An 11,388-nucleotide genomic window follows, 5' to 3' on the forward strand; every position below is an offset into this window, starting at 1 on the left:
GAGCGCTCAAAATGATAGAAATAGGAACAAACACTCATCAGCGAGGCAAAGTGGATGATCATACATAAGAGATAGAGAATATCATCATCCAAGCACAAGCATTAAGTATGATATGATCAAACACATGACCATACAAGTATCTCACACACATAAACATAAAGTAGCAAGCAAGCAAGCAAGCAAATAAGTAGCAAAAGAAGCAAAGCTCTCTCTCTCTCTCTCTCTCTCTCGAAGCCTATGATCTATACACTTTCGCCCCCTTTGGCAACAAGTTACCAAAAAGCTTGAAAATGCATAGTGCTATGCGGATCTCTAAGCTTGATCTTCAGGAGGTGGCGTTGAGAGGACTCCAAGGATGAATGAATCTATTGAAATTGATGGAGCTGGTGGAGTTGCCACTGGAGGGGCAACTGAAGTTGTGGCTGCAGGTGCTGATGCAGTAGCTCTAGTCTCTGTCACTGGCACTACTCCAGATATCTGTTCCCTAGGCACTCTCTGAAACACCTCCACGGTTGCTTTCCCTTTCCTGTCCTCAGCTTCTTCTTGGAGTTGCTCAACTACTGTTTGAATTTCTATCACCTTCAAGTCAAGATCATAGAACTTTGTTTCATTGATCCTCTCCAGGCTCTCTTGGTTCTGAGTTAGGGTGGTCAATCCTTTCTCAGTCTTCAAGGTAGCTTGAATAAGATATCCAAGTTGGTCTTGCTTTGACTTGAGGAAAACCTGTGAAGCTTCTTCAGCACTTGGCATCTTTGTTGCCTTCTCACCTTTTGCTTTCTGCCCCTTCTCTTGAGCCTCAACTGATGTGGGATCTTCAGCATTCATGACAACAGTGTTGTCCTCAAAATAAGGCCTCAAGGAGGGTGCTCTTTGTCCAACAAATATACGCCTTTGTTCATCTTGGAATTTATCAACATCTGGCTGTGTGGAGCATACCCACATGACCTCTTCTGGTCAGCATCTATTCTCTTGATGGTCTCAATAATCAAATCCATTACTTTGAACTTCTGGGGCAAATCAAAGAGCTGAAGCAAGTTGATGGAGTGGCCTCTGAGCATCCTGTGATCTCCTGATTTGGGCAACAAGGTGTGGCTCAGAATGGTGTTCATAGTGGCCAATCCTGACATTAGATAGTACACTGAGCCTAGCTTATGTGTCTCCAAGGCTTTGTCAGGTATCTCCTTGTACATATTTGCCATGGAGTTGTGATCCTTCTTCTTCTCAGCATAGACATCAATGTATTTTCAGCTTTTTCAGTAGCATTTATGAGCTTTGCCCACTCAGCAATAGAATATTGGTACCTTGTACCTTCAGACATCCAGACAATCTTGCCATTAGGATAGAATTGAGCTGTTGAACAGAACTGCATAATGAGCTCATCATTCCACTTGGTCAACTTCTGACCCACAAACTTGTCAACTCCATTGAGTTTGAAGCTTTCATGCACTCCTGGAAAATGATCTTCATTATCATCATTGTATTTCCAATCAACCCACTTCATGTCACACACAATGGGCTTCTTGTCAAGGAGCACAGTCTCATACAAGTCCTGTTGTTCCTTGGTGTGAAACCTGTAATCCACAATAGTTCTTCTCCTCACAGCATATGGATTTGCTTGTCTCCACAGTCTGAGAACTGCATCCTTTCTCTCCTTCATGTTCTCTACCACTGGATGATTGTCATCATGGTCTGGTATCTTTGGCTTTAATTTTCTAAGAACTTGGGCTTCATCTTCTTCTTCTTCAATCTCAAGAACTGGGGCCTTGTTCTTCTCTGTAGCAGGAATGTTCCTAGTGCTTCTCTTAGGTGCAAACTTGGAAGCTTGAGCTGGAGATTTGGGAGTAGTCTTGGGCTTTGAAGGAGCAGCCCCAGACTTGATGGCATCCCCCATCAGCTTTTGTGTCTTGGCAGGAGGTGCATATTGCTCTTCCTCCTCCTCTCCTGCAGAATCTCTCAGCATTGATGGCTTTCCGATTACTCTTGCAATTGTTTTCCTGACCCTTTCCTTTCTTTTCTTTCCATCTCCATCTTCTCTGGACTCGAGAGTAAATTCCATTGTCTCTTGTGTTGATGCTCTGTCCTTTGACATTGGCACTCTCTTGGCAGGTGCTTTCTTCTTCATGCCTGGCTTGGTGTTAGCAGCAACACCATATTCTTTCTTTAGCACTCTCTTCTTTGAGATGACCTATTCAAGTTCAAGGTCCTCATCCTCTGAATCTGAAGTTTTCTTCTTCCTCTACCTTGTTGTTGCCTTAGGCAGGTTGCTGGGAGTGCTCCTGCTCCCCTCATCATAGCTGTCAGAGGGACTAGTGCCCTCACTCAGATTCAGCTGCTCCTCAGACTTGTTCTGGCTGTCACTCTGATCAGACATTATGTCATTGCAAACTGAGAGCTGACCCTATGAATAGTTGTAGATGAGGTACCATGGATGAGCATCACAAAGTGCAGAGTTTTTGCAGAACAAATGAGTCAAAAACTTAGTTTTAGTTTTCTACAGAAAGCATTTCGGAGCTACCGATTTGTTAAACTCGGTGACACCAAAGAATCTTTGGAGTCTAAACTAGTGGAATCGGTCAGATCGAGACATAGTACATTGACTCCGAGATTGCTAGGGTTTCATAAAGTGCTGAACTCGGTCACACCGATTTGCATGTTTCGGTCAGACCGAAAATTACAAGTGCAATGGCCTAAGCCAAATTGGTGAGACCGATTTCTACAATTCGGTCGGTCCGAAATGAGTTCAGCAGAAATCTAACCCTAAATTTTTGAATCAAAACTAATCTAAAGGAAGTTTTCTCTGGATAGATTGATCTCATACTTGGAAAGAAACATGGCATTGTCTTTGTGCTAAGAATCAGAGGTAAAAGATTGCACAAAGTGTCGAACTCATACCCTAACTCGGTGATGAGCTCGCTACGGCGGCAGCGGAGGTGAAGATTTCCGTTGACGGCGGCGGAGACCAGCGACGGGAGGTCACTAGCCACGAGAGGACGATCCGGAGACCCGAGGCAATAGAGCAGGACATGCGCGGGTGAAGAGGTTTTGGAGGAATTTCCAAAATTTTACCCGTCGGTATATATATCCGGAACTTGTCGGTGTGACCGAGTGGAACAACTCGGTGGCACCGAGATGCAGAATCGCAAGCGGTTACTGCAACTCGGGGTGACCGAAAGGTTCTAATCGGTTGCACCGAGATTGAAAACCTAGATCAACTCAGTGAAGTCGGTATGAACGAAAAGGATGAATCGGTTAGACCGAAATGCACAGAGAGGTTTTGGAAGTTTAATTCTATGACAAAACGGTGACTCGGAGTGCTCCTCACCTAGAGGGTTCGAATATGACTTGATCGAACTTTGTGATGTAGCATGAATAGAGTTTGAGACGAGAAAAACGTAGATAGCTAGAGGAAGTTCTTATGCATTCTTGTTCATCCATTTGGCAAAAGAAGAAGAGCCAAACAATCAAAGCAACAAATGGTGTCCTCGAATGAGAAATGTATGCATTCAACATGCTCACACAATAAAATGGCAAACGAAATATGTGGCAAAGCATGCACAATCACTCTAGCATCTATCAAGCAATTGGCGATGACTAGGTCATCTATATATGAGTATATTGACTTAGGAGTCAAATGAGAACATTTGATCATAGGTCATACTCATCGTTTAAGCACAAGTGGCGTTACCACATTTACATAAAGCATTGTTGTGTTCACACCATTAGAGTTGCTTTAGCCCAATTCTTAGTGTAAAGCTCCCCCTAGATGTGATATCCCCCCAAGAGGGATGAACTAATCTTGGGTTTTGTCGATGATGACTTGATGTAGGTGTTGAAGATGTGTATGCTCATTGTTGATGTAGATCATTTAGAGCAATCCATTGGAGTGAGTTGCACTTTCAATACCTACATGGGTTAGTCCCACAAGGAACAAACAAGAATATCCATAGACATAGAGTGAAGCACACACATGATGATGTCCATGAAAGCATTAGATTACCTTGTCCCTTGCCTTACCAACTAGAGGGCTTGTGACTCCTTGAACTAGTGCAAGATGTGGAAGTTGTTTGCACTTGTCCTTGCCAAAATGAATATGAGTGAAGAATGTTGGCAGAGTCACCCTCAAGAACTCTCTAGTTCTTCTTCTTCGGGATCCACATCATCTTGATGGGAATCCTTGGGGTTGTAGATGTACTTCATGAAGTAGAACTTGATGTAGTCTTGGTAACCCACTTGACCAAGGCCTTTGGAGCATCTTCAAATGCATCAATCTCCTCTTGAAGCTTGTCCTTGCCTTTTAGCTTGTGGTCTTGTGGTGGAAGATCATCTTGAGATTATGTTCCCTTGAAGGAAGTAGGATCATACTTCTCTTGTTGAGGAACAGACTTCGTCTTGGGGTATTCATCTTCTTCCCACTCAACTCCATTGGCATTGAACTTTCGTTCAAAACCAACACCTTGATTCTTCTAGTGCCTTCCTTGGTTGCGTACAATTTCCTCAAATTGTTTACTTCCGGGAAGGCTCTTGTAAACACCTTTCTCTATAATTCCCTTCAATAAGCTATTTTCTTGCTCAAGTGTAACTTGGCTAAGAGAATCATTAGTGGAATCAAGAGAACTACTAGAAGTAACAATATTGGATTTAGCATGATTATTGTTACTACTAGAAGAAGAATCTTTCTTACTCTTGTTGCTAGATTTTACTTGTGGCATGTAAGTAGACAAGAGTAAACGCTTGGCAATGTAAGAAGAACTTTTCTTCCGAAGATCATCATTGATGGACTTTAAGAACCCATGTTCTTGCTTAAGATTGAGCTTCTCGAAGCGTAGCTTCTCATGAGTTTTTAAAAGTTCTTGATGATCTTCTAAAGTAGTTTCATGAGCTAACTTGAGAGTGTTTAGATCTTTAGTTAGACGCTCAATCTCCTTCTTAGCATTGTCATTCGTTTCATCTTGATTAGCATGATTAATAGCATTTTCATCATAGTATTCATCACTAGCGTTGTCAACAAGTAAATCATCATCACCTGGCAAATCATCTTCATCACTACTGAAATCAACATACTCGGGGTGTGATACCTTGGGGCCTTTATCCATGAAGCATCTTAAAATTCCTTCATTTGGTGACTCAAATATGTCATAGGAGTTGGTTGACACAAGTGATAGACCGGCAACACCTTCATCTTGAGTATATTCACAGTCGGAGTGATAACTTCTCCCGCAGTGGTGGTCGGAGTCGAAGCTGGATACCCATTCACCAACATGAGCTTGATGTCTTCATTTTGTGTAGCTCCTTGATAACTTGTCCTTCATTTCTGAATCCTTGCTTCTTCGAGAGGTTCTTCGTTCATAGTGATCATCTCTACTCCTTCTCTACCTTGGAGGAGATTCTTCCCTTTTGCTTCTCCTTTTAGGTGAGTCTTCTCTTCTTTTGTATGGAGCCGTACACTCATTGGAGTAGTGTCCGGGTCTTCCACAATTGTAACAATTTCTCTCATGACTAGAAGATCTTCTGTCATTGTAGGACCTTGACTTGGAACTCCTTTCCTTCTTCTACTCTTGTAGAATTTGTGGAAGTTCTTCACCATTAAGCTCCATTCTTCATTGAAGGCTTGTTTCTCACTTGATGATGTGGGAGCATCACATGAGGCATTGCAAGCACCACTAGACTTGTTGTGAAGCTCTTCTTTATCCTTGAGTGACATCTTGATGTAGGGCGGAACCCTATAGCAACGATCTTTCACGTTTGGAGTGGATCCTACGGGGAATCACGAAGAACACGCGGAAGCACAAAGGGAAACACGGGGAAAACGAGAGGGAAACGCTAAACCAACAAGGAATCAATCACACAAGTACTAGATCACCGAACACAAAGAGTAACACATGATCCACAATCAACAATGGTAAGGATACAAAGGAACCGTTCTTCTCCGTGAGGAGGTCTTGATGGTCTTCCCTAGAAAGGGGTCTTGAATCCGCTTGGGGGATCTTCTCCGAAGAGGTCGTGAACTCTGAGGAGAAGTATCCAAGTGGATGAGCAAAGGCTCTCACACAAATATGAGCTAATCCAACGCTAACTCTCGCTAGGAGGTGGGAGAGGCCTATTTATAGTCTTAGTGTAAAAGGGGGCGAAGTGGAGGGGTACATGGGCTTCGGCCCGAAACTGTGCGCAGACAGGTACCGGATGTCCGCTGGGGACCGATCGTCCCGTAGTTCATGGGGGTCCGGTCGTCCGGTGTCGTCGGACGTCCGCTGGATGCATTCTGTGAAGGAGGCGCCGGTCGTCCGGAATCTACATACTTCCGTTAATATCCATTCTATTGGGGGGTGCCGGACGTCCGGTGACTTCGGTCGTCCGCTCGCTGGGGAGTGTGGCCGGTCGTCTGGTCCGGGCCGGACGTCCATTTACTGGGGCCTGCATTGGCTGGGACTTGGCAGCTGGGGCTTCAGGCGCCGGACGTCCGGTCCCGACTGGTCGTCCGGTGGCTGGAGTTTTCTCCGGTATATCTTCTTCTTGACCTTCGCGGTTGGTAGCTTTGCCTCCTTGGTCGATGGATGTAGATGCACCATGGGTTTCCTCCAGGTACCTGATCACACACAGAGTGTCCATATGAGGTAGTAGCCAAGTCTCGTGAGTAGAGAGAGGAAGTTCGGAAAGGAGCGAGTTCACCTTATCTTCGATAGCCTTTGCTCTAGCTCTTGTCATGGGTCCAAGTGGTGTTGAGGGAGATGTAGATACGTCCATGGGGATGAGCGAGGGATGCTCCGCATCATCTCCCCCCCTTGGGAAAGATCCGACCACGGATCAAAAGCATCATCTCCATGGTATGGCGCAAGGTCTTTGACGTTGAAGATGTCGCTCACATTGTACTTGCCTTGTGGTAGGTCTATCTTGTAGGCGTTGTCATTGTAGCGTGCTAGCACCTTGAAGGGTCCATCGGCTCGAGGGAGAAGTTTGGACTTGCGTTCGTTGGGGAAGTGGTCCTTTCGAAGGTGTATCCACACAAGATCACCAATGTTGAAGATCATGGGTTGCTTGTTGACGTTGAGCTTGGTCGCTAGTCGTTGTACTTGGCGCTCGATGGTGTGCCTTGTATCCTCATGCATCTTCTCGATGTAGCTTGCTCGTGCACTCGCATCCATGTTGGTGCGCTCTTGTAGAGGAAGAGGTAGAATGTCCAATGGTGACAACGGGTTGAAGCCGTAGACGACCTCGAAGGGGGACTTGCCGGTAGTCGAATGTCTTGCACGGTTGTTGGCGTACTCGGCGATGGGTAGACATGCCTCCCACTCCATGATGTTCTTATTGATCAACACGCAAAGTAGAGTGGAGAGAGTCCAGTTCGTCACCTCCGTTTGGCCGTCGGTTTGAGGATGGTATGCGGATGAGAACAAGAGCTTGATTCCGAGCTTGGCGCATAGTGTGTTCCAAAAGTAACTCAAGAACTTGACGTCGCGGTCGGAGACGATTGTCTTTGGTACTCCATGGAGACTCAAGATTTTCCTACAAAAGAGATTTGCAACATGTGAAGCATCGTCTATCTTGTTGCAAGGAATGAAATGTGCCATCTTAGAAAATCGGTCCACAACAACAAACACGGAATCCTTTCCATTTTGAGTTCTAGGCAAACCAAGTACAAAGTCCATGCTAATGTCTTCACAAGGTTGATAAGGAATAGGAAGAGGCATGTAAAGACCATGAGATTGAGCTTGAGACTTAGCTTTGCGACATGTAGAGCATCGGGTGGTGAAGCGTGAGACGTCTCGAAACATATTGGGCCAAAAGTAGTTCCTGGAGAGCATGGCGAATGTCTTATCTCGTCCAAAGTGTCCCATGAGTCCACCTCCATGAGCCTCTTGCAAAAGTAGCAAACGAAGGGAAGACTCGGGAATGCAAAGTTTGTTAGCTTTCATAAGATAAGCATCCTTGATATAATATTGTTCCCAAGAAGTATGCGTCAAACACTTAGCATAAGGAATAGCAAAAGATGGATCATTAGCATACAAGTCTTTGATGTGCTCAAAACCAATAACATTCAACTCAAGTTTAGTGACAAGCGTGCATATGCGTGAAAGCGCATCCGCAACTACATTTTCCTTACCCTTAATGTACTTGATCACATAGGGGAAAGATTCAATAAATTCACTCCATTTGGCATGACGCTTGTTCAACTTAGTTTGACCTTTTAAGTACTTAAGCGTTTCATGATCGGTATGGATGACAAACTCATGAGGTCTAAGATAATGTTCCCAAACATGTAGCACACGCACTAAAGCATACAATTCTTTGTCATATATGGGATAGTTAAGTTGAGCACCGGAGAGTTTTTCACTAAAATATGCAATGGCTCATTTTTCTTGCATCAAAACTCCGCCAATTCCGGTACCACTTGCATCACAATGAACCTCAAAAGTTTTGTCAAAATTGGGCAAAGCAAGAATCGGAGCATGAGTAAGCAAAGACTTGAGCTCATCAAAAGCGGTGGATTGCAAAGATCCCCAAACAAAAGGAGCATTCTTCTTACTCAAAGCATGCAAAGGAGCGGCAATTGTGCTAAAATCTTTCACAAAGCGACGATAAAAACCCGCAAGACCAAGAAAACTACGCACTTGTTGCAAATTGGTGGGTTGGGGCCAAGTTTGAATTGCTTCGATTTTAGTTTCATCAACATGGACACCCTTGGAAGATACAACAAAACCCAAGAAAACCACTTTGTCAACACCAAATGTGCACTTTTTCATGTTGGCATAAAGACTTTCCTTGCGAAGTGTTTGTAAAACAGCGCTAACATGATTAAGATGCTCTTTCATGGTTTTGCTAAACACAAGAATATCATCGAAGTAAACCACAACAAAGACTCCAATGTAAGGTGAAGTACATGATGCATGAGACGCACAAAAGTACCGGGAGCCTCCGATAAACCCATAGGCATAACTAACCACTCATATAAGCCAAATTTGGTTTTGAAAGCAGTTTTCCATTCATCACCCTCTTGAATGCGGATTTGATAATAGCCACTTTTAAGATCAATTTTTGAGAAAAAGTTGGCTCCACTAAGTTCATCAAGCATATCATCTAAGCGAGGAATGGGATGCCTATAGCGAACGGTGATAGCATTTATAGGTCTACAATCAGAACACAAGCGGAAACTTCCATCGGGCTTAGGCACAAGTATAACCGGAACGGCACAAGGGCTTAAGCTTTCAAGTACATGACCGTTGTCGATTAGTTGTTGTACTTGCCGTTGAATCTCCTTGGTTTCTTCGGGATTGACATGGTATGGAGCTTTGTTTGGAAGTGGCGCTCCAGGGATGAGGTCGATTCGATGCTCAATGCCTCGTAGAGGAGGTAGACCCGGAGGTAGCTCATCGGGGAAAACATCTTGAAATTCCTGCAAAAGAGATTGAAACACCAAAGGTAGCTCGTGAATGGTGTTAGTTTTTGGTTCTCCATCCTTGCACACAAGGACGAAGTGCATCACACTCGATGGGTTCTCACACACTTCCCTCATCTCACTTTTTGTGGCAAATAGTATGAGGTTTTTCTCTCTAGGCGAAGAGGCGCTCAAGTTTGGCTTGTGGCTCTCACTCACTTTTTGGTGGATCACTTTCTCACTCTTCTCTCTATGGTGGGTGGCTTGCTTGTCGGCTATCACTTGACTAGGAGACATGGGTCGTAGCACATATTCCTTTCCTTTCATCTTGAAGCTATAGTGATTGGTACGCCCATTGTGGATGACACCACTGTCGAATTGCCATGGTCGACCAAGAAGGAGGTGGCAAACGGTCATTGGGACCAAATCACACTCCAAAGTGTCCTCATATGCACCAATTTTGAAGGAGACTTGGACCGTATGCTCAACTCGTATAGTGCCGGAGTCACTTAGCCATTGAACCTTGTAGGGTTGCGGGTGCTTCCTCTTGACCAATTGAAGCTTGGAGCATAGTTCTTCACTTGCCAAGTTGTGGCAACTACCTCCGTCGATGATGACCTTGACGGACCTTCCATTGATGCCGGCCTTAGTGTGGAAGATATGGCATCGTTGGTCTTCTTCTTGTTGATGTTGAAGTGTCAAGACCTTGGAGACAACGAGAGTGGGGCTCGTATCTTCATCACAAAAGACTTGATCATTTTCATCCTCGTTCACGCGCCAGTGCATGGCCACTTGCTCAATAGCTTCCATTTCATCTTCACTCATTGAGTCGTAGGTGCCATCGTCGTTGAGGATCATGGTGCGCTTGCTTGTGCATTCATAGGAATTATGGCCTCGGCCGCCGCAAGTGAAGCACTTGAAGGAGCTTGTCTTGACGGTCTCATCGGTCGGAGTAGATGAAGAAGCACGCGGCTTGAAGTTGCTTGTAGTAGGAGGAAGACGACTTGAACTTGACGAATGTTTCTTGTAACTTGACTTGTCGTCGGTGCTTGGTGAAGGCTTGGTTGATGTCGAAGTTGTAGTAGTTGTTGAAACTTGGTTATTGGACAAGCCGTTGGTCTTGGATGAGTACTTGGCATACTTGAAGTCATCTTGCACTTGACGTTCCGCCTTTGTAGCTTGATGCATGAGCTCAATGAGGTTGGAGTAGGGTTGGAAGTCGGCGATCTTCTTGATGGGATGATTGAGTCCATTCAAGAATCGTGCCATTGTTTGCTCATCATCCTCCGTGACATTGGCTCGAATCATGGCAATCTCCATTTCCTTGTAGTATTCTTCAACACTCTTTGTTCCTTGCTTGAGGAGTTGTAGCTTCTTGAAGAGATCGCGGTTGTAGTATGTTGGCACAAAACGTGATCTCATGACATCCTTCATTTGAGCCCAAGTGGTGATTGGAGGTTCACCTCTTGCTTGTCGGCGCTCAAGGACTTGTTCCCACCATATGAGCACATAGTCTTGGAACTCAAGTGATTCCATAGCAATCTTTTTATCTTCCTCATAGTTGTGCAAACAAAAGATTTTGTCGACCTTCAATGCCCATGAGAGGTACTCTTAGGGATCATTGCTTCCACTGAACTTGGGCATTGTGAATTTGAGCTTGCCATAGCGTTGCTCTTCATTGTGTTGTTGGCGATGGTGATGATGACGCCCTTGACGTGGAGGGTAATCATCCTCATGTTGCTCTTGGCGTGGAGGAAGTCCATGATCAACTTGCTCTTGTTGACCTTGAGGTTGAGGTGGAGCTTGACGAGCTTGTGAGGGAGCTTGTGTAGCTTGACGTTGGACACGCGGATGGTAGTTCCTCTCTTGGATTTCTTCTCGAAGGGCTTCCTCTCGATTGCGCCGTTTGCGATTGCGGTTGGCGATAGCTCGACTTGATGCTTGAAGGGCACGTTCAGCCTCAAGAGCTTGTGCTTCTCGTTGTTGTTGTTGAAGACGTTGAGCCTCGGCGTCTTGTT

Source organism: Triticum aestivum, chromosome 6B, assembly GCF_018294505.1.
Source record: "Triticum aestivum cultivar Chinese Spring chromosome 6B, IWGSC CS RefSeq v2.1, whole genome shotgun sequence".
Taxonomy (NCBI): domain Eukaryota; kingdom Viridiplantae; phylum Streptophyta; class Magnoliopsida; order Poales; family Poaceae; genus Triticum; species Triticum aestivum.